We start from the raw sequence: 25,504 nt of genomic DNA, 5'->3' as shown, positions 1-25,504 counted from the left end.
GTGCTATCTCTCACTGTTACCAATAACCTACCCTTCAATTATGGGCTGCTCATGTCTTTGTCAGTGGGCAAACTTACAAAATCAGCAAGGGATCAAATACTTATTTCCCCCACTGTATGCACATACGTTTTAGGCATAACCAGTTATACCAGCCATAGGGCAGAAGGTTCACCGGCATTTGTCAAAGCTAATTTGCATATTTCAACAGATGACCACACCCAATTCTGGTCACGCAACCCATACGTCAATCAGTTAGAGAGATGACACAGTGATACATCAGAATACAAATCCCTGTCCCCAGTCCCACAATATCTTCATACACTCCTGGGGGGGGATCTTTGGCCAATGAGTAACAAAGCTGACCTGAAAGACCAGAAGGAGTGGGGAAAAGGAACCCATATATCACTCTCTAGCAAGATAAACTAACCTTTGAAATCATTATCAGCTGGAGTGCTTGCCTGGGCAATTTTTTTTGCTACATAGAAATATTAGAGAGAAGAGACTTGATAAATGTGCAGCATCATTAAGTTCAAAATGAGCAGCAGTCCCTTGGCTCAGGTCTTGATAAATGACCTTTTCAACTTGGCTGATATTACCCCTTTGAACAAGAAAAGGATCTTCATACGAGCATCGGGCATTAATAGGAGAGCGATCTCCAGTCCTGAGCCATGATCCTGCTGGAAAAGAGAAAAGTAAAGTTAGGATGCATCTGAAGCTCAGGGTGGGAAATGAATACTCTTCAACCAAGCTTCTGAAAATGGAGGTAGGGGAAATATGGACTTCAGGCGTCCAGATATACCAAGTCACACGTATTGGGTCCCTGACTCCAGCTCACATGCCAAAGCCTCCTCTCCCTGCGTCCAGACCAGCACCTCTCATTCCCTCTCCACCCCAGTTCCAGTATCTCTTCCCTTTCCTTCCCCCTCCCCCCTTCCAGGTTCTAGCATCTGTCCTTCTCCCTTTCTCCCCGTGGTCCCTGTCACTTTTTCCCCTTGCTGCCGCTAACGGCCCTGCTTCAATAGAATCAGCCTGCCTCGAGGCTTCGGGCCTTCCTTATGACACACCCTGCCCTCACTGATGCAACTTCCTGCTTCTGCGAGGGCGGGTCGCATTACAGGGAATGCCCAAATCCCCGAGGCGGGCTGATTCAATTGAAGCAGTGCCGCTACAGGCGGCAAGGAGAAAAAGTGACACTGAAGTCCTGCAAAAGATCGCATTACAGGTAATTATCTTCACCTTTACTGTGCAAATGTGGGTAATTTAAAATCTCAAGCAGGCTACATGGTTTAAATGTAGCCACTAATGAAGTTCTGCCTCCTATGTCTGCTTGCCTCTTAAATTTATTTGTTAGCTTAATAAAATGTCTCTGGCTTCTTGCCAATTTTTTCAGATTTATTTTAGCAACCATATATATTTTTGCAAAAGCAATCAGGACAATGAAAATGCTGAAATACGGAGGAGGGGGGAAATCAAAGACGGAATTAAAAATAAGTAATCTCATGAACAGGACCTGAAAAGGTGTTTATTGAACTAGTTCCTTGTTTGATAGCTGGCATCCTTACAGACAGATGATCAAAAGCCCCGCACTGTTCCAAACAGTGCTCTAAAATAGCGCCGGAACAGTGCGGGGCTTTACCGCACCGATGATCAGAGATAATTGCATGCACATTTAAGCACACAATTATCGCTGATCATGGGGTAGAAGTGTGGGCGAATTGTGCCTGAGCATGCGCTCAGCACAATCCTCCCGCACTTGTCCGACAGGTCTGGGCTGTCAACAGCCCAAACCTGTCAAACACAGGGGCTGGAGATCCATGGGACCATCAGGCCCCGACTACCCCTGCCCCGAGCAATGGGGGCTGGAGGTCTGCTGACGGTCCCCTGACGATCCCCCCCCCCCCCCCCCAGATTCAGGGAGGGCTGGAGATCCGGTGGGTCTCCAGCCTCCACAACCCCCCAGCAAATGGTCCCTGGTGGTCCAGTGGGTACCAATGAACCCCCCCCCCCCCAGCAAAAAGGGGGGCTGGAGGTCTGCTGTACCGCCAGTCCCCCCCCCCCCCCCAGGTTCAGGGAGGGCTGGAGATCCGGTGGGTTTAATTCAGCTCAATTGGCTTAAAATCTGTTCACCATCACAGGCTGAATATTGACTCCTAATTTTGTAGCTGAGGCAAAGGCAGGTGTAAGTGACTTGCCTGAAATCATAAGGACTGGCAGTGGGATTTGAACCTGGAATCCATTTCTTTCCAAGATTCTAATCTAATCTAAATTGACACTTTTAATCTGCTTATTCCCTAAATAGGTTCGAAGCAGTTTACAATCTTAAAAAACGTCCCATACATTTATAAAAATTGCATAATAACCTCCATTCAGATATCTAAATTCACAAATTTCATAAATAGATAAGTTTTTAAACCCTTCCAAAACAATGTATAGGAAGGTGAGTACTTAAGACCGAGTGGTAAATTATTCCAAACCCGAGAAGCCTGGAATAAGAAAGCGGACTCTAAAACTTTTTAAAATTTAACTCCTTTAAACGATGGGCCTACAAGGTCCATCCGATAGAATGAACGATTAGAACTTAGTCTAGATGAATGTAAAACCAACCGAATAACCTGACAGACCAAACACTCGCGCACAAACGCGGGCCCGGCGGAACCAATTGTGCTAAACATCTCCAAACGGGTCCTAAGAACGGTAGAAAAATCAGTACTTTCTAAAGGTTTATCTTTCATCCCCAGTAACACGCATGATCCCTTTCAAATAAGCTTAGAATTAGAGAAGTTTATAAGGAGATTACAACTACGAATATTTTTTGATGCACAGAAGGTAAACTCTGGAGATAGATCACGGAGAGAGTAGTGGATGCTTGGAATGCCCTCCTGCGGGAGGTGGTGGAAATGAAAACGGTAATGGAATTCAAACATGCATGGGATAAACATAAAGGAATCCTGCTCAGAAGGAATGGATCCTAAGGAGCTTAGACGAGATATGGTGGCAAAGCCGGTGGCGGGAGACAGAGATGGTACTGGGCAGACTTATACGGTCTGTGCCAGAGCTGGTGGTGGGAGGCAGGGATAGTGCTGGGCAGACTTATACGGTCTGTGCCAGAGCCGGTGGTGGGAGGCGGGGATAGTGCTGGGCAGACTTATACAGTCTGTGCCCTGAAAAGCACAGGTACAAATCAAAGTAGGGTATACACAAAAAGTAGCAAATACGAGTTATCTTGTTGGGCAGACTGGATGGACCGTGCAGGTCTTTTTCTGCCGTCATCTACTATGTTACTATGTATGGGAGAATTCGTCTTGGATACCTCCAGGCCCATTCTCCTACTGCTATGACCATTGCACCCCCAGGGCCGCTGAGAGGGAGGGCAGGGGGGACAAAATTCCCCAGGTCCGGGACTCCAAGGAGGGTCTGGCGCCGGGGTCTCTCATCCTCTCCTGCTCCCAGGCCGCCAGCGCCGCAGTCCCCAGTCTCCACCTACCCTTCACTCAGCTCCCTTCTGTCTGCCATTCGACCCCCTTCATTTAAAAAAAAAGTCTCGAAATCGGCAGCACAGCGCCTTCTGTGTGAAAGCGGCAGATCACCTCGGGCGAGCCTTCCCTCACTGTGTCCCGCCCTCCTCTGATGTAACTTCCTATTTCCATGAGGGCGGGACACAGTGAGGGAAGGCTCGCCCGAGGTGATCTGCCGCTTTCACACAGAAGGCGCTGCGCTACCGATTTTGAGATTTTTTTTTTAAATGAAGGAGGTTGAATGGCAGATAGAAAGGAGCTGAGGGAAGGTAGGTGGAGATTAGAGACTGTGACGCCGGCGGCCTGGGAGCAGGAGAGGGAGGCAACAGCAGTAGCGATTGGGGGAGGCGGAGGTGGAGGCAGAGCGGCAGTGATCCTTGGGGGGGGGGGGGGGCTGGGGGCGGCCTTGCCCCAGGCCCGACTCAGTCTCTCGGCGGCCCTATTGCACCCTTGCCTGTAAAAAGGCCGGCTGCTTAAATCTGATAATTAAAACGGTCTGATGAGGATTACTGAAACACCGCAACTCTTACTGTAGGTCGAATGCATTGAATTCGCTGAAAACTGTGTTAGTAAAATTAAGTCATTAATAAGATTAATGCCATCATAGCGCTCTAACTTGGAGCAGATCCAGATTGATTTAAGTTAATTATGCTGTTCCTGTTTAAGTAATTTGTGTACTCTTTTTGCGCCTAGATGCACAGATAAAACTTGCAAGGGGGACAGAGGATCGTAATTCAGGAGGGTTGAGTGCCAGTTCAAGCTGAAATACGGTAATACCTCTAATAATTTAATTTCAAACACACACAAACTCCAAACTGCACCTCTGATGAAATAAAAAGAACCATCAGATATTACCACTCCATATGCCTCAATGAATTTTGCTATAAAAGTCCCTTCTCAGAATCTTTTTGCTATAAAAAATCCCTTCTTCGAATTCTTTTGCTATAAAAGTCCCTTCTCAGAGTCATTTTTTTTTCTTCAAAACTTTGTTATATAGCAAATAAAATCAAGGGGTAAATTTTCTTCTGGTGGCTTTTTCTTATCCGGTTAAGCAGGATATTCAGCGAGCATTTGGTGGATCCAAGATGGCGGCGTAGCGTTTAATCGCACCAGACGCGCCCAGTTACCTGATCGAAGCGCTGCTGGAAGAGGCTCCGGAAACCCGTAGACAATGGGGAAAAGGAGAGGGAAGGTGCGGGAGAATCCCTCAACCTCCACCGGGACCCAACTCCACCACCAGACAACCTTGGATCAGTTCGGGTTAGCGCCTGGACCCAGGCAACCCTCTTCTCCTGCCGTCGGAGCTGGCGCGTTAGCACTGGCCAGCAGTGTCGACGGGGTTTCCTTGAGCTCCGTCCAATGTGCGGCTCCCCCCCAGCCAGGAAGGGACAGCATGGAGTCAAGTCCGGCAGCTCAGGCTCCGAATGTAGGGGACCTGAATGTGCAGGGAGGGAACCTGCCCACGCTAGGAGAAAAGGCTAGGAGCACCAGGCTGGAAGAACATAGTAACAAAGTAAATGACGGCAGATAAAGACCTGAATGGTCCATCCAGTCTGCCCAACACGATAAACATGTCGGGATATTAAGAGGCTTCAACACAGCTTGATGGAATCCAAAATGATCCTTTTTGCAGATGATGTCCATCTGACCCAGAAGCCCAGGAGAAGCAGGAGTATGGTCGGGTATTACCCTCCCAGACTAGGAGGTAACATGACTACAGGCCTACTTTCCTTTTCGCTGGGCTCCCCACTGTATTCACTACCTGGAGGTCAATTTCACCCGCCAACAAGATGACCTCTACAGGGAAAACAATACAAATATTGCCGTCACAGATAGTGAGTATTCTGAAACAGTCTATCGATGCTCCCCTTCCTGTTTTTCCTTCGGGGACTATAGCAAAACCAGCCATAGTGACAATGGAGTCACTCTGAGACCTGACATTTAACATTCAATCTTCTTTACAAGTATTGATAACTAGAAACACTAGTGATATTAAGGTATTGTCTGAAGCAGCCATTATCCAGGCACAGGTAACTGCTCAACAATCCTCTGAATTTAAATTTTAGATGAGAAAATTCAAAAATTTGAATCTGTGGGACAAGTCTCAATTAAAGAAACAAACTTTACCTTTCGACGTTTGGAATACTTAGAAAATCAATCCAGGAGGCTTAATTTGAGGCTGACGAATTTTCCTAGATCACCTTTAATTACACCTATAGAGATGGTTAAAAAAATACTTGGTTGAAATACTAGGTATGGCTGGGGATTCACTGCCTCCTGTAGCTCGGGCGCAGTATTTACAAAACTAATGTACAATCTTTGCCTGGAACTTCTCAAATCCAAGTAGGCGCTGCTATCAACCTCACATCTTTCTTGGAATCCTCGTTAGAGGTAATTACTCAAGAGAACTACTGTGGTGGTTTCCTTTGCCCTGGAGATGGATCGAGATGCAGTACTGAGACTTTCCTTTCGTCATTTGGATTCTCTATTCTTGGGGTCTAAAATAAGAATTTATCCAACTTGTGTTTGTCTTCTGCAGTCCTGCTCCCAGCCGTTTAGCTGTAAAAACAGAACAGAAATATTTGTTAAGCAATTCCGCCTTATATCAGCTTCTACATAATTCCTCCCCTTCACCTTTGAGTCTCATAATGCCACTTTCACACTTCCTCCTATCACTAAAATATCTTTAAAAAAAAAAAAAAGTCTTCCCCCTCCCTTATTTTATCATATTGGCTAATTTTTCTTCCATTTGCATCTTTGCTTTCCTGACTACTCTACCAGCATCTCTTAGTTTTTCCAGATACTGTCTTCTGCCTTCCTCTTTCTTCGATCTGTTGTAGATTATAAAGACTAACCTCTTTTTCCTTAACTTTTTAGCTATTACTTTTGAGAACCCGTTTACCCGTTCTACAGCACTGAGGATTTTGTAAGCCTCGATCCTATCCCCTAACAGCTGACTCTTTCATGACTTGCACTAGTGGCCTTTAATGGATTAGGCACACAAATTTATCGTTATAAAATACTAGTTTAGCACCTAGCCAGTGGTGTAGCAAGGGCGGGGCGGTGGGGGCGGTCCGCCCTGGGTGCACGCCGCTGGGGTGGTGTCGGCTCCGCTGGTTCCCTGCTCCCTCTGCCCAGGAACAGGTTACTTCCTGTTCTGGGGCAGAGGGAGCAGGGAACCAGCGGAACCAACACCCCCCCCCCCCAGCAGCGTGCACATGGCACAGGCAAGAATGCACTCGGGGGGGGGTTGATGCACCAAGGGGGGGTGTCATGCTGCACCCGGGGGAGGTGCACAGCGGCGAACCACCCCGGGTGGCAGCCGCCCTCGCTACGCCACTGCACCTAGCCTTTGGGTATCTTACTTTTAGCACCCTTTACAGGTTATCAATAGAAATCAAACAAAATAAAACATGGAAAAGAAAATAAGATGATACCTTTTTTATTGGACATAACTTAATACATTTCTTGATTAGCTTTCGAAGGTTGCCCTTCTTCCTCAGATCGGAAATAAGCAAATGTGCTAGCTGACAGTGTATATAAGTGAAAACATTCAAGCATTACTATGACAGTCTGACAGGGTGGGAGGAGGGGGGTTGTAGGAAGTATGCATGGGGACATCAAAGCATATCATTGATATTCTAACAGGGTGGGTGTGGATAGGTGAGGGGAGGGTGATCAACAGAGACATACAGCTTTATGGTTTATAATGGGCTAGGAACCCCAGATCCTTGTTAAGTCCTTTCTGTTGGGTGTTAAAATATTCAATCATTCTGACTTCAAAGGTCTTACGTTCTTGTATGGTTTTAAAGTTACCTTTCAGGATTCTCACTGTGAAGTCACTGGTACAGTGTCCTGGTCCTGTAAAATGTTGACCAACAGGCGTGGGAATTCTAGAATTCTAAAGAATAACAAGATTCCATGTAGAACCCCAAAGAGTAGCAAGATTTCATTCAGAATCCCAAGTACATAAGTGTTGCCACGCTGGGACAGAGCAAAGGTCCGTCAAGTCCAGCATCTTGTTTCCAACAGTGGCCAATCCAGGTCACAAATACCCGGCAGAAACCCAAAGAGTAGCAACATTCCATGTAGAACCCCCAAAGAATAGCAACATTCTAGAATTCTAAAGAATAACAAGATTCCATGTAGAACCCCAAAGAGTAGCAAGATTTCATTCAGAATCCCAAGTACATAAGTGTTGCCATGCTGGGACAGAGCAAAGGTCCGTCAAGCCCAGCATCTTGTTTCCAACAGTGGCCAATCCAGGTCACAAATACCTGGCAAGATCCCAAAACAGTACAAAACATTTTATGCTGCTTATCCCAGAAATAGTGGATTTTTCACAAGTCCAATATAATAATGGTCTATGGCTCTTCAACCAGGCTTTTAATGGAAGAAGTAACTAACTTGTTAGTCTCACTCACACACACACACACACACAAGGAGTGGCTCGGGCTGCACATTCTGCAGCAGGACATGTTTATCCACTCCTATCCTAGCTGAGATAATATTTAACCATCTCTCTGACCTCATCTGCACCTCTCTTTAAATTATTCACCTTATTTTCTAACTCCTCTTACTCTCTTACCTATCTATATGTTCCATCTTTGTTATACCCTATGCTATTATTTTATTATGTATTGTGTTGACATTGTAAGTCGTATACTATGCCATACGTTGTATTGTTATTTGAATATTTTTACTTTTGTAATTGCCAATTGCTTATGTTTAATCTATTCTTACTGTACACCACCTTGAGTGAATTCCTACAAAAAGGTGGTATGTAATTTCTAATAATAAAAAAAATATATATATATAAATTTGATTGTTGCATGTCAGCTCCACAAGCCTCAGCCCTAGAGAACAATTATTGATTTTAGCAAACCTGAGTAATTGGATTTGTCAGCCCAGTCAGTTAAAAATTGGGCTGGGGAAAGTTCTGGAACAAACCATGCATTTGTCAGGGCATCACCCCTAACAACTGACCCCTTGTGGAAGGTAATTCTTTAACTGGGCACTTTATTTTGTTCGCTAGGTGGTGCCTATCTGGTGCCTTTTCTGTAATGGGAAGTAGGAGCAGTGGCGTACCAAGGGGGGGCGGTGGGGGCGGTCCACCCCGGGTGCACGCCGCTGGGGGGGTGCCGCACGCCTGTCTGTTCTGCTCGTTCTGTGCTCCCTCTGCCCCAGAACAGGTTACTTCCTGTTCCGGGGCAGAGGGAGCATGGAGTGCGTGGCACCCCCCCCCCCCCAGCGGGTAAAAATGCACCCGGGGGTGTCGTTTCGCCGGGGGGGGGGGGAGGTATGTCCTTTCACCAGGGGGAGGTGGCCTTTTGCCGGGGGTGGGGGGTCGCACTGCACTCGGGGGGGGGGGCACATCAGCGATCCGCCCCGGGTGTCAGCCACCCTAGGAATGCCACTGAGTAGAAGCCTACCTAGGGGTCAGCAGTATTTAAACCGCTCGCCGCCATTGGCAGAACTGAGCAGATGTTCAATGCCAGACCATGTCCAGGCTCCATCATTGAATACCTGGGTATATATTTGGTCACCCCAGAAGTTACCCAGGCACTGGCTGATATTCAGACCATTTCCCAGTGACCTCAGCCTTTATCCACATACTCAGCCGCCTAGCGGACTGAATATCACCGCTAACCGGTTCAGTCCCGGCTCTTCCCAAGCTCCACCTACAGATTCTTGAACTAACTCCACAGTGCAGTTTGTTGGTGTCAGGTGAGTTCCCACCCAGACAGTTCCCAATAGACAGTTCCCACCCACCAATTCTCCCCCCCCCCCCCCCCCGAGACAATTCCCACTTAAGGAGGACAATTCCCACCAAGGACTTTTCCTCCTGGTCATTTCCCCCCCCCCCCCCCCCCCCCCGGACCATAGCTTCTTTCTTGTATCGGGTCCCATAAGTCTTGGCGGTGCTTTTTTTTTTTTTTAATGGCGTCTGGAACATAGAGGTTAGCGCAACAAATGGATGTAGACAGAAGATGCATAATAATGGAAGAACTTTTCATAGGTAGAGTAATATGTTATAAATCAGAATCGGTGTGTCATTTTGAGGGGCTGAATTAGGTTGAAACCTAGTTTGGGGGGGGCATAGGCAGAGTAGTAATTTGTTATAAATTATAATCAGTGTGTCAGGTTGAAACTTAGTTTGGGGGTGGGGGGATTGCCCCCTCCCTACATGAACTGCAGTTTGTATTTACCTATTTATTTATTTATTTATTTATTTAGACATTTAGATCATGGATTAAACGTGAATTAGGTTGACACCTAGTTTGGGGGGGGAGCATTGCCCCCCCATATACTAAAATGCATGTCTGGAAGGGGAAAAGGATGTCTACAAGATAATATTTGGGGGGGGGGGTGAGGGGGTACTGGCCCCCCAAATGATCTGGAAGAGGAAAGGGAGGGAGATTACTTGTCCTAGTGTGTTTTGTGTTTTGGGGGTTATGGGTGGGAATTGTCCTCCCTGGTAAGGTGGGAATTGGTGGGTGGGAACTGACCTAGAACAATCTAGTTAAGTGCCGTTGAATATCAGAAGATCAGCAGGCACAAGCAATTTAAATCGCTCTGAATATTGACTCTCCTATAATTTAGGGGGAAAGTGCTTACACTACACCCGTAGAGCTGCAGTAAGTGGTTCTCATCTAAATTTGCAGAACGTATAGCATTCTATGAATTACATGCATACAGTGGCGTAGCAAGGGCAGGGCGGTCCGCCCTGGGTGCACACCGCTGGGGGGGTGTCAGCTCCGCTGGTTCCCTTCTCCCTCTGCCCCGGAACAGGTTACTTCCTGTTCCGGGGCAGAGGGAGCAGGGAACCAGCGGAACCGACATCCCCCACAGCGGCATGCACACGGCAGGCAAGAATGCACTCGGTGGGGGGCTTGGGTGATGTGCCGAGGAGGGGTGTCATGCATATGTGAGAATCCTGCCCAGACTCCACCCACGCACGCACCTCCCTGTTCAATATGTGCTATACAAGCACATATTAATGCCTAGGTGAAATTTTGGCATATATGGCAACATTCTAATCGTGTACACACACCGTCCGCTATTCAGCATTATTTCACTGGCACAGAAATAGCTCCTAGCCGGTTAAGTATCCTAAAGCTAGCTCAGAGCTAATATTCAGTGTAAAATAGCTGGTTACCGTGGCTGAATATTAGCGCTTAGTGGTTAGTCCGGTAACCAGCTATGTTGTGCAATATAGCCATTTAGCGCCAATGTTCATCAGCTGATTGGCTAAGTTTAACAGCCAGATAGACCCACATAAATAGTAGATTTATCTTTGTCTGCTATAACGTGAGTCAGCCGATGAATATTGGCTTAATCAGCTATGCGAATAGCGGCCCAAAAATGGAAATTACTACTAATCATTTTTATAGCACTACTAGACATATGCAGTGCTATACAAATTATATGTAGGTACTTTCTCTATCCCTCACAATCTAAGTTTTGGTACCTGGGGCAATGGAGGGTTAAGTGACTTGCCCAAGGTCACAAGGAGTTGCGGTGAGAATTGAACCCAGATTGCTAGGATCAAAGCCCGCTTTGCTAAACCATTAGGCTACTCCTCCACTCAGTTCAATACTGGTTGCTAGATACAGCCCAGCATTGAATTCCCATCTTCGCTGCTGATCATGGTAGACAGCCTCTCACCTTCTTTGGAGGCTTCCTACTGGCACTGCCTCCAAAATGGCTTTCCTTTCAGCACCATGCAATTCTCAGCAAGTCTGATCCATGCTTTGCTGAAACTTCCACACAGTTCTCACAGTCTAACGTCACAGAGCTGCATGTTGCCTTTGTAAAATTCATATACGTCTATGTGTCTTCATAGGCTTGGTTCCTAAAAGGGGGGGTCACAATTCCCAAAAAGGTGTCTATTGTGACAACTGGAGTAAGAACATATAACAACATAAGAGTAGCCATATTGGGTCAGACCAATGGTCCATTTAGCCCAGTATCTTGTTTTCCAAACAGTGGCCAAGCCAGGTCACAAGTACAGAAACAAATCATGGCAACATTCCAGAACCCCAAAGAGTGAGAAGATTCCGGAATCACAACGAATAGCAGGATTCTGGAACCCTAAAGAGTAGCAACATTCCATGCTACCAATCCCAGGGCAAGCAGTTGCTTCCTATATCTGTCTCAATAGTAGACTATGGACTTTTCCTCCAGGAATTTGTCCAAACCTTTTTTAAACCCAGATACTCTAACCGCTGTTACCAGATCCTTCAGCAAAGAGTTCCAGAGCTTAACTATTCGTTGAGTGAAAAAATATTTCCTCCACACTATGCAATACCAAAAGAAAACAGAACCACTGTTTAGGGAAAAGCACCAGCCGCAAGCTTCTGGTGAAAAAAATCAGGCCAATGTACACTGGGGAGAAAAATCAGGAAACAGCACTTAAGGTCAATAGGAACTGCTTCTGCACCCTTCCCCCCCCCCCCCCCCCCCCCCCCCGAACCTTACAATGAAGAACATTGCTATATGTGGTCAGGCTGCTTGGCTAATAACTGGCATGTATTCATCCTTGGGTTGTGTGGACAAGAATAACTGACCAGATTAGATAGTCACTGGGTGTCATTCTGCTGTATTACTATGTAGCTTTTATGCGAGGAAGGGCGATGAGGAACTAGAATAATAAGACAGATGCTCTTTCCAAACAGCTACTTTGTTACCATCTTAAAAGGCCTTTTGCTTTTTTTTTTTTGTTAGCACTTGCATAAAATATACTTTACAGTAACAATTTTCAGCAGTCTGATAACCACATAATATATACAGATAATTTATCCACATTTAGAGGTCTGACAATCATGATTATGATTATTATGAATTAACATATGTGTTAAGTGAATAATACATGATATTTGTCCCTTAACGCAGGTTAACTTTATGATTATCTTATGTCATTAATTTAATTTTAACTAATTCCCTAATTTTTATAGGTTGGTTGTAACCCACTTAGATTTTTAGATAATGTGGGCTAGAAAATCTTTTAAATTAATAAAGGAATAACATAAGTTGTTGGAGTTATATCACTGGGCTTTTTCCTGAGTCATCTCATGATAAGGAACACTATTAACAACATACATGTTTGACTCAGAGTTTATTACAACCCCACAAACTATGTGAAAGATGCTTTTTCAGTCTGTATTTAGGGATCTTGCTATTCGAAACATACAGCATACATCTCCCTCTGCACGTGCAGGCAAATGGACCTGCATTTCTGCACGCCATTAAAGGTAATTTCAAACACTCCACATTCAGCAGAGCCTTTGTGAAATACCACTGAACGTGCTGACTGGAATTCTCGATTCCGATTTCAACATCCTATGTAAAATGCACCTTTGGCAGTATAAGCTAAATTGCTGAATGCGCCATACAGACTGACGCCTGCACAGTGTGCTGCGGCGGCTAAGAAAGCAAATAGAATATTAGGTATTATTAGAAAAGGAATGGAAAACAATGCCTTTGTATCGCTCCATGGTGAGACCGCACCTCGAATATTGAGTTCAGTTCTGGTCACCGCATCTTAAAAAAGATGTGGAGGGGCATAATCGAACGGGGAGGACCGTCTCTAAGGGTGCCCATCTCTAAGGACGTCCCAGGAAAGGGGCGGGGAAACCGCTATTGTAACAAGATGGGCGTCCATCTTTTCTTTCGATAATACGGTCGTGGACGCCCAAATCTCAACATTTAGGTCGACCTTAGAGATGGTCGTCCCCGGTTTTCGGCCATAATGGAAACCAAGGATGCCCATCTAAAAAATGACCAAATCCAAGCCATTTGGTCGTGGGAGGAGCCAGCATTCGCAGTGCACTGGTCCCCCTCACATGCCAGGACACCAACCGGGTACCCTAGGGGGCACTGCAGTGGACTTCACAAATTGCTCCCAGGTACATAGCTCCTTACCATTGGTGTTGAGCCCCCCAAACCCCACTCCCCACAACTGTACACCACTACCATAGCCCTAAGGGGTGAAGGGGGGACCTACATGTGGGTACAGTGGGTTTCAGGTGGGTTTTGAAGGGCTCACATTTACCAGCACAAGTGTAACAGGTGGGGGGGGGGGATGGGCCTGGGTCCGCCTGCCTGAAGTGCACTGCACCCACTAAAACTGCTCCAGGGACCTGCATACTGCTGTCATGGAGCTGGGTATGACATTTGAGGCTGGCAAAAAAAATTTTAAGTTTTTTTTAGGGGGGGAGGGGGTTGGTGACCACTGGGGGAATAAGGGGAGGTGATCCCCGATTCCCACCGGTGGCCATCTGGTCAGTTTGGGCACCTTTTTGAAGATTGATCATGAAAAAAGATGAACCAAGTAAAGTCGACCAAATGCTCATCAGGGACGCCCTTCTTTTTTCCATTATCGACCGAGGACGCCCATCTCTTAAGCATGCCCCAGTCCTGCCTTTGCTATGCCTCTGACACGCCCCCGTGAACTTTGGTTATCCCTGCGACGGACTGCAGTTGAGGATGCCCAAAATCAGCTTTCGATTATGTCAATTTGGGCGACCCTGAGAGAAGGATGCCCATCTCCTGATTTGTGTTGGAAGATGGGCACCCTTCTCTTTCAAAATTGCCCCTGATAGTGGAATTTGAGAAGGGCGATGAAAATGATAAAGGGGATGAGACGCCTTCCCTATGAGGAAAAGCTGAAACGACTAGGGCTCTTCAGCTTGGAGAAAAGATGGCTGAGGGGAGATATGATAGAGGTCTATAAAATAATGTGTGACGTGGAACAGGTAGGCGTGAATCGCTTGTTTCCTCTTTCCAAAAATACTAGGACTAGGGGGCACACAATGAATCTATCAAAATAGTAAATTTAAAACATAGTAACATAGTAGATGACAGCAGAAAAAGACCTGCATGGTTCATCCAGTCTGCCAAACAAGATAAACTCACATGTGCTACTTTTTGTGTATACCTTACCTTGATTTGTACCTGTCCTTTTCCGAGCACAGACCGTATAAGTCTGCCCAGCACTATCCCCGCCTCCCAACCACCAGCCCCGCCTCCCACCACCGGTTCTGGCACAGACCGTTTAAGTCTGCCCAGCACTATCCCCGCCTCCCAACCACCAGTCTCGCCTCCCACCACCAGCTCTGGCACAGACCGTATAAGTCTGCCCAGCACCATCTCCGCTTCCCGCCACCGGCTCTGCCACCAAATCAGTTCTTCACTCAATGTGTAATTAAAGTCTGGAATTCATTGCCAGAGAATGTAGTAAAAGCAGTTAGCTTAACGGGGTTTAGAAAAGGTTTAGATGGCTTCCTAAAGGAAAAGTCCATAGACCATTATTAAAATGGACTTGGGGAAAATCCTCTGCTTATTTCTAGGATAAGCAGCATAAAATGTATTGTACTTTTTTTGGATCTTGCCAGGTACTTGTGACCTGGATTGGCCACTGTTGGAAACAGGATGCTGGGTTTGATGGACCTTCGGTCTGTCCCAGTATGGCAATACTTATGTACTTATATTTCTGTGGTCCAGCTTACAAGGATAAGTTAAGCAGACAGAATCATCTCTATCTGTATCACTTTAAGCTCCACCCCCTAGAACTGCCTGCCCATTCTTCCAAATATAAGGATAGATTTGGAATATAAATTGACTTACATGGACAAAATATATCATATCAGCATAGCAGCAAATGTAGAGAAAAGCATGTATACGACTAGAACCCAAGACCAGTCAGATCAGTGCCTTTGAAAATCAGCCCCTGTATTTTCTTGAATGCCTTGACACCTGAATCTATTTTATGCTGCTTAGCATTGTCATATTAACATTGCACACTCAGAGAGACTGTTTTCATTTGACAACTCGGTGAGTTTCTAAAAGCCTATGTTGGATCTCATCCGTACATATTATATAGTTATTAATGAATTCTGATCTCAGTCCCTGAATCAGTAGACGCTGTCATATTGCATCTCCCCCTTACCCCTTCCACCCCCTCCATCCTGTTGAATAATGAATAGACTTACACAGTATACATTAATCTGAATGATTAACAAGTGTTTAATTGGATCTCAGCTTGGTCTGAGGGCTCGGCAATGTATTATATGTTACAGTACTTGTAAATCAATGCTCCATCTCTCTGCATTTGGAGGGCTGCATGCCTTTTGTCTTGGATCATTATGAGTTTGCTCTATATTGAAAAGTGCTTTTTTTTAATTAAAAATCTGTTTGCTTCTGGTCTGTTTGAATAAATGAATCGAATGAGTATCACATTGCCTTACATTACTTGATCTATCTATTGCACCTGTGTAAATGAAGGGAGTACCCTATCCCTGGGAGGAAGAATCAGAAGGCAAGTGTGTAGAAGAGAGGCATCATTTAATATACCTGGTGGTGGTCTAGCCGAAGGAACGTGATCATGGAAAGAGGCCAACAGAAAAAGGGCATGGCCACCGGGTGGCGCTTGTTGAGATGCGTGGAGGGTCATTTTCTATATGACGCTTAAATGCGATTATGGACATTTTACAAAAAATGACCCAAGAGGGGCATAATCGAACGGGGCTCCCAAGTTTTCCTGAGGGCGTCCCCGCAGGACAACCCCGTGAAGGGGTGGGGAAAACGCTATTATCGAAACAAGATGGGTGTCCATCTTTCATTTCGATAATACGGTCGGGGACGCCCAAATCTCAACATTTAGGTCAACCTTAGAGATGGTTGTCCCCGATTTTCGGCGATAATGGAAACCGAGGACGCCCATCTCAAAAATGACCAAATCCAAGGCATTTGGTCGTGGGAGGAGCCAGCATTCATAGTGCACTGGTCCCCCTCACATGCCAGGACACCAACCGTGCATCCTAGGGGGCACTGCAGTGGACTTTACAAATTGCTCCCAGGTGCATAGCTCCCTTACCTTCGGTGCTGAGTCCCCAACCCCCCCCCCAAACCCACTCCCCACAACTGTACAACACTACCATAGCGCTAAGGGGTGAAGGGGGGGACCTACATGTGGGTACAGAGATGTTGGATGGGTTTTGAAGGGTTCACATTTACCAGCACAAGTGTAACAGGTAGGGGGGGATGGGCCTGGGTCCTCCTGCCTGAAGTGCACTGCACCCACTAAAACTGCTCCAGGGACCTGCATACTGCTGTGATGGAGCTGGGTATGACATTTGAGGCTGGCAAAAAAAATTTTTTTAATTATTTTTTAGGGTGGGAGGGGGTTGGTGACCACTGGGGGAGTAAGGGGAGGTCATCCCCAATTCCTTCCAGTAGTCATCTGGTCAGTTTGGGCACCTTTTTGAGGCTTGGTCGTGAAAAAAATTGAACCAAGGAAAGCCAACCAAATGCTCATCAGGGACGCCCTTCTTTTTTCCATTATCGGCTGAGGACGCCCATCTCTTAAGCATGCCCCAGTCCCACCTTCGCTACGCCTCTGACACGCACGCACGCACGCCCGCCCCCCCCCCCCCCCCCCCCCCCCCCCCCCCCCCCCGTGATCTTTGGTCGTCCCTAAGACAGACTGCAGTTGAGGGCGCCCAAAATCGGCTTTCGATTATGTCAATTTGGGCAACCCTGAGAGAAGGACGCCCATCTCCCGATTTGTGTCGGCGGCCCTGGAGACTGGGCACGCGTGCCATAGGTTCGCCATCACTGCTCTATGTCCTCCCTCCTTTACGTTTATTTTATTTCTTGCATTTGTATCCCACATTTTCCCACCTTTTTGCAGGTTCAATGTGGCTTACATATTGCCGTTATCAGCGTTAGCCGATTTCGGTCTGAACCAATACATGGTTTGAATGAATACAAAGTGAATTGTGGTAGAATGAGGTACATGTGAGGTGAGTACAATTGGGGGAACTTAGAGGGGGAGAGGGACTAGGAAGTCAGGTAATGTCCATTACGGTCCTTGGTTACATTGTGTCGCAAATGTCCGGTATTTTATGTTGGGTCGGTGGGGTATGCTCTTCTGAACAGTTCTGTCTTTAGTACTTTCCGGAAATTAAGGTGGTCGACCGTAGTTTTTACTGCTTTTTTTGTTCTGTCCCTTTCTTTGTTGTTCTTTTGTTATAAAATCAAATTGTTTCAATTCTATCCTTTTATTTGGCTCCTTTTGTTTTGTCCTTATCTATCATAGTTCATACCATTCCCCCTTTTAATTTCTTTTTTTTTTAATTGTAAACTGCTTACATTTACCATTATGATTTGCGATGTGTCAAATAAATTTGAACCCTGTATATATTCATCTATATAAAGATATATAAATATATTCAGTTGCCTGGATTAACTCATCTTCCAGGTGCAGGAAGCTGAGACATTAAACAGGCAATAGATCTTGTATTAATTTGTGCATGTTTTCAGTTACCAACCATTTATTAAGACTGTCCAATTTCATTCAGAATCAGGTCATCCGAACAATAATATATTAACCTCAGCTCCCACCTCAGTCTAATCAGATTTTTCAGTGCTTTTTACCATGTAAAGATAATGTTTCTTGATATCCTCCTGGACAATAACGAATGTAGATTCTTGTCACTGCACAACTCGACTTGGCTCAAGTTTATCTGCCGCAAACATTCACCTCAGTTCTCTCGTGCGTTTGTCTCTACAATCTACTACAGAGCACTTTAGTGCAAGATTATAGCTATTATTGTAGGTTGCGTTCAGAGAATTTTTATTCACAGCAACATGTACAGCTTTTACCCCAGATCTAAGGGGTCCTTTTCCTAAGCCGCGGTAGGCCTAATGCTCGGGTAACACATGATAAATTGACGCTACCTCTGGGCTAGCGCGGGTGCCCTGCAGTATTTTCAAAGTTAGCGTGTGCTGTTTCTCACGCTAGAAAATAATTTTCTATTTTCCACCTTGGGGGGGGGGGCTTTCCTGGTGGTAATCGGCAGCACGGCCACATTAACCCCTGCTGCCTGATTACCACAGGAGTAGCGTGTGAGCCCTTATCGTCAAGCAAATAGGTGGCATTAAGGACTCAGGGTGTGAAGCCTTATTGCACAAACTGTTACTCGGCGCCTTTGTAGGTGGGAGCGGGAGGGCAGGGGAGAGAGGACAGTGATCATCTTCACGGGGGGGGGGCGGCACCCGATCCCCTGCGGGGGGGGTGGTGGGCACCACCCAATCCCTTGCAGGGGGCGCCACAGACCCTTGGCACGGCCCTGTATATGTCCATTACGAGCTTTGGTTTCGTTGTGTTGCAGGGTACAGGCATTTAAGTTGGGTCGGTAGGGTATGCCTTTTTGAACAGGTTAGTTTTGAATGATTTCCGGAAGTTTAGGTGATCATAGGTTGTTTTCACAGCTTTTGGTAATGCGTTCTACAGTTAGCACATGGACATTTACTGCCCTATTAAAAAAAGGCCTTTTAGCCACCACTGTAAAAAAAAATGGTGCGCTAATTTCGTGCATCCAAACTAGCACAGGCCACTTTTTACCATGGCTTAGTAAAAAGGCCTCTAAATCCCTGCATATTTTTCCGTCTTGCTCCACACTGGTTTGGAAAGGCAGGCTATCAGGCTCATTTTCGAAAGAGATGGACGTCCATCTTTCGACATAAGTCGGAAGATGGACGTCCATCTCCTAGAGACGTCCAAATCGGTATAATCGAAACCCAATTTTGGGCGTCTCCAACTGCAGTCCGTCGCAAGGACGTCCAAATGTCAAGGGGGTGTGTCAGAGGCGTGGTGAAGGTGGGACTTGGGAGTGCCTAACACTTGAACGTCTTTGAGCCATAATCGAAAAAAGCAAGGACGTCCTAAAGTAAAACTTGGACGTTTTCACCCAGGCGTGTTTTTGTTACGAATTAGGCACAAAAAGGTGCTCAAAATGACCAGATGACCACTGGAGGGAATCGGAGATGACCTCCTGTTACTCCCCCCCAGTGGTCACTAACCCCCTCCCACTGTCAAAAAGCATCTTTAACAATATGTCGTGCCAGCCTCAGATGTCATACTCAGGTCCATCACAGCGCATGCAGGTCCTTGGAGCAGTTTTAGTGGGTAATGCAATGCACTTCAGACAGATGGACCCAGGCCCACACCCCCCTACCTGTTACATTTGTGGAGGAAACAGCGAGCCCTCTAAAACCCACTGTAACCACATATAGGTGCCCCCCTTCGCCCGTAAGTGTTATGGTAGTGGTGTACAGTTGAGGTAGTGGGTTTTGGGGGGCTCAGCACACAAGGTAAGGGAGCTATGTACCTGGGAGCATTTTATGAAGTCGACTGCAGTGCTCCCTAGGGTGCCCGGTTGGTGTCCTGGCACGTAAGGGGGACCAGTGCACTAGAAATGCTGGCTCCTCCCATGTCCAAATGGCTTGCATTTAGACGTTTTTGACATGGACGTCTTTGATTTCGAAAATTGCTGAAAGTCAAACACGTCCATGTCTAAGGACGTCCTTGGTATTTTCAAAACGAAAGATGGACGTCGATCTTTTTTCGAAATATGCTTTTCCCCGCCCCCAGATTTGGACGTTTTACAAAGACATCCAAATCCAAACATAGACCTTTCTTTCGAAAATGCCCCTCCACAAATATTATAATTAAATTGCACTGAACTAAGTTAACAAGGGAAACTGAAGATGAGGAGTTTTACCTACTGGCCATGTATAACGTTATTACAAATTTGTATAAAAGTATAAATAGTTTTAAGAAGCCCATAGCACCAGAAATGACACTGAGAAAGAAAAGTACTATGTTCTGGCTGCCTTGACCCGCTCACCTGACAGATGCACAGCCCAAATTTGAAGTCTGTGTGTCCTGGGTGAAATACATAGATTTTTTTTTTTGGGGGGGGGGGGAGGGTTGAAATATAATATCTGTACACTGAGACCTTTCTCCAGAAAGAGAGGGGCTGTGGTGTTATAAGGCACTGAGCAATCTGATTGGCCCATCATTTTATACACTGCCCTATCAGAAAATGAGTTCTTATTCCAGTCTCAGTTGCCCTGTGTTCAATTCTGGTCGCCACATCTCAAGAAAGATATAGTAGAATTGGAAAAGGTGCAGCGAAGGGCGACTAAAAATGATAGCAGGGATGGGACGACTTCCCTATGAAGAAAGACTAAGGAGGCTAGGGCTTTTCAGCTTGGAAAAGAGACGGCTGAGGGGAGACGTGATAGAGGTATATAAAATAATGAGTGGAGTGGAACAGGTGGATGTGAAGTGTCTGTTCACGCTTTCCAAAAATACTAGGACTAGGGGGCATGCGATTAAACTACAGTGTAGTAAATTTAAAACAAATCAGAGAAATGTTTTCTTCACCCAATGCATAATTAAACTCTGGAATTCGTTCCTGGAGAACGTGCTGAAGGCGGTTAACTTGGCAAAGTTTTAAAAGAGGTTAGACAGTTTCCTAAAGGACAAGTCCATAAACCACTACTAAATGGACTTGGGAAAAATCCAAAATTCCAGGAATAACATGTATAGAATGTTTGTATGTTTGGGAAGCTTGCCAGGTGCCCTTGGCCTGGATTGGCTGCTGTCGGGGACAGGATGCTGGGCTCGATGGACCCTTGGTCTTTTCCCAGTATGGCATTACTTATGTACTACTACTACTACTACTATTTAGCATTTCTATAGCGCTACAAGGCGTACGCAGCGCTGCACAAACATAGAAGAAAGACAGTCCCTGCTCAAAGAGCTATGTAATAAAAGTGAGCCAAGTATAGGACAATCAAGCCATTGTGACATCACTGATGAGGTTGGCTCTTATTGGTGGCCTGAGGCATTATGACATCACAATATTAGCTCTGGTTACAAGAGACTACTACTACTACTATTTAGCATTTCTATAGCGCTACAAGGCATACGCAGCGCTGCACAAACATAGAAGAAAGACAGTCCCTACTCAAAGAGCTATGTAATAAAAGTGAGCCAAGTATAGGACAATCAAGCCATTGTGACATCACTGATGAGGTTGGCTCTTATTTGTGGCCTGAGGCATTATGACATCACAATATTAGTCTGGTTACAAGAGACTACTACTACTACTATTTAGCATTTCTATAGCGCTACAAGGCATACACAGCGCTGCACAAACATAGAAGAAAGACAGTCCCTGCTCAAAGAGCTTACAATCTAATAGACAAAAAATAAATAAAGTAAGCAAATCAAATCAATTAATGTGAACGGGAAGGAAGAGAGGAGGGTAGGGCGATACTTATATGCTTCGACGCATTTCCAGAAATTAATTATAAGGAACTCCTGTACTGATTTAATCACATACTGTATAAGTATATTAGAAGCTATTAAAATATTGAGAATCAACTCATTTCCCACTTAATTATGACATTAAAAAGGAGCTTAATTATTTTTTTTAAGGGCAGGCTGTGATTTTTGGATGATATTCAAAACAAATAAAGCACTACATTTTATAGTTCAGCTTTTTCATTGGCTGAATTGATCCCACCAAAACAACTTCCCCTGGCCGTGGTTCGCCTGTTTAATTTCTTTAAGAAAAAGACAACCCTAGGAAGCCAATGAATTGATGTTCTGGAAGTAGCTCTCTGTTTTACAGACTCTCACCACACGGAATCAAGGCAGGTAAACTGAGGTGCCGACTTACAGAATGGTCTCCTTAGGTCCTCATTCACACTGTGAAACACGCCACATTTCAGTTTGGTTTCAGAGTAATGGAGTGGATTCAGAATGAAAGACGTCTGGGTGCCCTCAAATTTTATACAACACACATATATATATATTTTTTTTTTAAATCACTGTGCGTGTGATTTATTAGAGCAGTCTAAGCTTTAGAAACAGAACCTACATTTATCATTTCCAGCAGCCTCTGAATGAACTCCAGCTGCCTCAAAAATAAACTGCTGGAAACAAGAAACTACTATCAGCTAAAATTCACCAGACCTGCCATTTCCAGCCCAACTTTTCCATCTGGAGGTGACGAAACAATGCGACAAGACAGTGGCCGTGGCCAGAAGGATGCTAAGCTGAATAGAGAGGGGTATAACCAGCAGAAGAAAGGAGGTGTTGATGCCCCTCTACAAGTTATTGGTGAGGCCCCACCTGGAGTATTGTGTTCAGTTTTGGAGGCCTCATCTTGCTAGGATGTAAAAAGACTTGAAGCGGTTCAGAGAAGAGCAACGAAAATGTTATGGGTTTTGCGTAGCAAGATGTTTGAGGAAAGACTTGCTGACCTGAATATGTATACCCTGGAGGAAAGGAGAAACAGGGGTGATATGATACAGACAAACAAACATTTTTCAGAGACGGAAAGGCGGTAGAACTAGAGATTTGAGATTGACAGGGGGCTGATTCAGGAATAATGTCAGGAAGTATTTTTTCACCAAGATTTCACTGGAATTTTGTCTTGGTTATGTGAATTGAACTTGTGCTGTTTTTTTTTCTACTACGGTGCGGTTCACGTTTGTCTTTTCATACGTTATGTTGGAGCAGTGGCGTAGCCACAGGTGGGCCTGGGTGGGCCAGGGCCCACCCTCTTAGGCCTCAGGCCCACCCAACAGTAGCACACATTTAGCGGTAGCTGGTGGGGATCCTAAGCTCCACCAGCTGAAGAGTTCCCCCTGATGTTAACGAAAATGCTACTCTCCACCATACTGGCACCTGCACATGCTCAGTTTTCAGTGTACGCCTGCTGCAGACTGCCAAGGTGGAAAGAAGCATTTTCCCACTAGCTGAGATATTTTTGGTGCTGGGGGGGGGGGGAGAACACTTGTTGCCCACCCACTTCTTGCCTAGGCCCACCCAAAATCTGTTGTCTGGCTACACCCCTGTTTGGAGTATAACACACACCTCATATCAAGCGTATGACAGGGAAGATCATAACATAGCCCCTGACGCAGCCTTGCTGGGCAAAACATGGCCTGTGTCGGGCGACACACTAGTTTGCAACTCTGCTATTAAAGTTTGTGTATGTCTACTATTGATCTGCTCCCCTTGTTTTCCATTGTGTAGAAGTTTGCACTTGATTGGACTAACTATAGACATTTCATAGAACATGGAGGAAGGCCGTCAAAGAGCGTTACAGTAATCGAGGTGGGAAATGACCAAAGCCTGAATGAGGGGAGGCAGTGAGGAAGCAGGCAGCAAGGGGTGAACAGTGCGTACGCAATGGAGGGCAAAGGAGGAGGCATGGATGACTGAATTTATTTGCAGTTTAAAGGTGAGGAAGGGATCAAAGATAACATCGAGGATTTTGACCGAGTCTTTGAAATGCCGAAATTGTAGAAAATATTTCTCCACTTAGTGTGCAGCAAAATGCAAATTGCCATGTGTCCATTTTGGGTCTGAGACCTTACCACCAGTGGCGTACCAAGGGGGGGGGCGGTGGGGGCAGTCTGCCCCAGGTGCACGCCGCTGGGGGGTGCCGCGGCGCGCGCCTGTGGGCTCCGACTTCGCGAACGAGCAAAGTTCGCGAAGTCAGAGCCCACAGGCATGCGCCGTGGCACCCCCCCAGCAGCGTGCACCCAGGGGGGTGTCATTTTGCCGGGGGGGGGAGGTGTCATTTCGCAGGTGGGGGGGCGCATCGGCGATCCGCCCCAGGTGCCATCCACGCTAGGAACGCCACTGCTTACCGCCAGCCATTGATCTAGTGGTAAAGTCTCACACGGTAACCAGGGGGTAATGACCTACGCGCATCAAGTGCCACTTGGCACGCACCCAATATGCGAGTATCAGACACGCACCAAAAATGAAATTACCGCAAGAGCCATGTGGGAGCCGGGTGGTAACTCCATTTTAGACTCTTACCCAGCTTAGTAAAATAGCTCCCTAGTTAAGTACTGATTTTAGTTTACCTTCCTGCACTAAACTCCTTATTTTTTTTACATGTGAGTAAACGAAACATCCACTAAAACATAGTGCGTGTTCTTCCCTTTAGCTAGGTGTGATTGGTACGCAGCTTAAACCAGAGTATAGAACATGACTACGAGATGTCTCAGAACTCTTGATCCAAAATCTTCTGTAACGCAGTAATCAAACAAAGAATAATACCTTGCGGTTCAGAGGGGGTTTTTTTGCCTTGCAAACTGGGAGTCTGTTCTTCCACCAGCTTTCTCTCCTTGCACGAGAGAAGCTGGGAGTAATTTAAGAACACACTGAGTAGAGATGCTGTTTGTACTTTTACACTGGTGAAATCTTGATAGTGTCACAGTAGCTTGAAGGGGCGCATACAGCAAAATACAGCATAGGTAGTTTCAGTTCACAGAGTATTCTGCAGACTAACTCTTACAGACCTGATAGGAAGAAAAGGGCGGGGGGCAGCTAGCCCAGCATGCACAGAGAATAAGGCAAGCCAATAGGGCACAGGGATCTAGGACATGTGCTCTGGAAGAGCCTATTACAGAGAGCTACAAGATTACAGGGATTTGTAGTTCAAAGAGACAACCTTAACAATGTTGCCAGGTGGGCGGTTTTACCGCCCAATTGGGCGGTTTTCCGTGACCCGCCGCGGGAAATTTTTGCCCGTGGCGGGTTGCGGTTTTTTGGGCTGCTTTTTGGTCTTTTGGGCTGTTTTTTGGGCGTTTTTTTCGGCCGCGGGGGGCGGGGTTAGTGACATTTTGGGCGGAGTTAGTGACATTTTGGGCGGGGCCGATGATGGGGAGGCAGGGCCGATGACAGGGGAGGCGGGGCCGATGACGGAGGAGGCGGGGCCGATGACGGCGGGGGCGGGGTGATGACGGCGGGGGCGGGGTGATGATACGGGGGTGGGGGTGTCAGGGGCGGGGTTTGAGTTTGGGCGGGGTTTGGGCTGGATTTAGGCTGGTTTGGGTGGGAAAAAAATTTTCCACCTGGCAACCCTGAACCTTAACTAAAGGTATAGGAAATGTAATCCGTTACACACAACACATATTCACAAAAAACAAACTTCCTGCCTCCATGTAAATATTTAATTACATTGGGGCTCTATGAGATTGTTGTGCAATTCAAGTTACAGACAACATTAGAAAGGAATATGTGAGAGGAAGGGGGGGGGGGCAGGTTCATCTCTTCTTTTTTTTTTTATTCTGACATTACCAGGGGGCAATTAATAGATATTAAC

General features: G+C 46.0%; 1 long non-coding RNA gene across 1 annotated transcript in view; it reads left to right on the top strand.

The window, feature by feature from the left end:
- Positions 1-4,206: 4,206 nt before the first annotated feature.
- The window catches only part of LOC115482233, a 66,003-nt gene continuing 44,705 nt past the window's right edge, over positions 4,207-25,504 (top strand). Inside the window, exon 1 of the long non-coding RNA XR_003944047.1 lies at positions 4,207-4,285. This is a non-coding gene — a long non-coding RNA (uncharacterized LOC115482233). The remainder of the gene's footprint in view (positions 4,286-25,504) is intronic.

The sequence above is a fragment of the Microcaecilia unicolor genome, chromosome 12 (genome assembly GCF_901765095.1).
Source record: "Microcaecilia unicolor chromosome 12, aMicUni1.1, whole genome shotgun sequence".
Lineage (NCBI taxonomy): Eukaryota > Metazoa > Chordata > Amphibia > Gymnophiona > Siphonopidae > Microcaecilia > Microcaecilia unicolor.
This window is presented reverse-complemented; position numbering and strand designations above follow the sequence as displayed.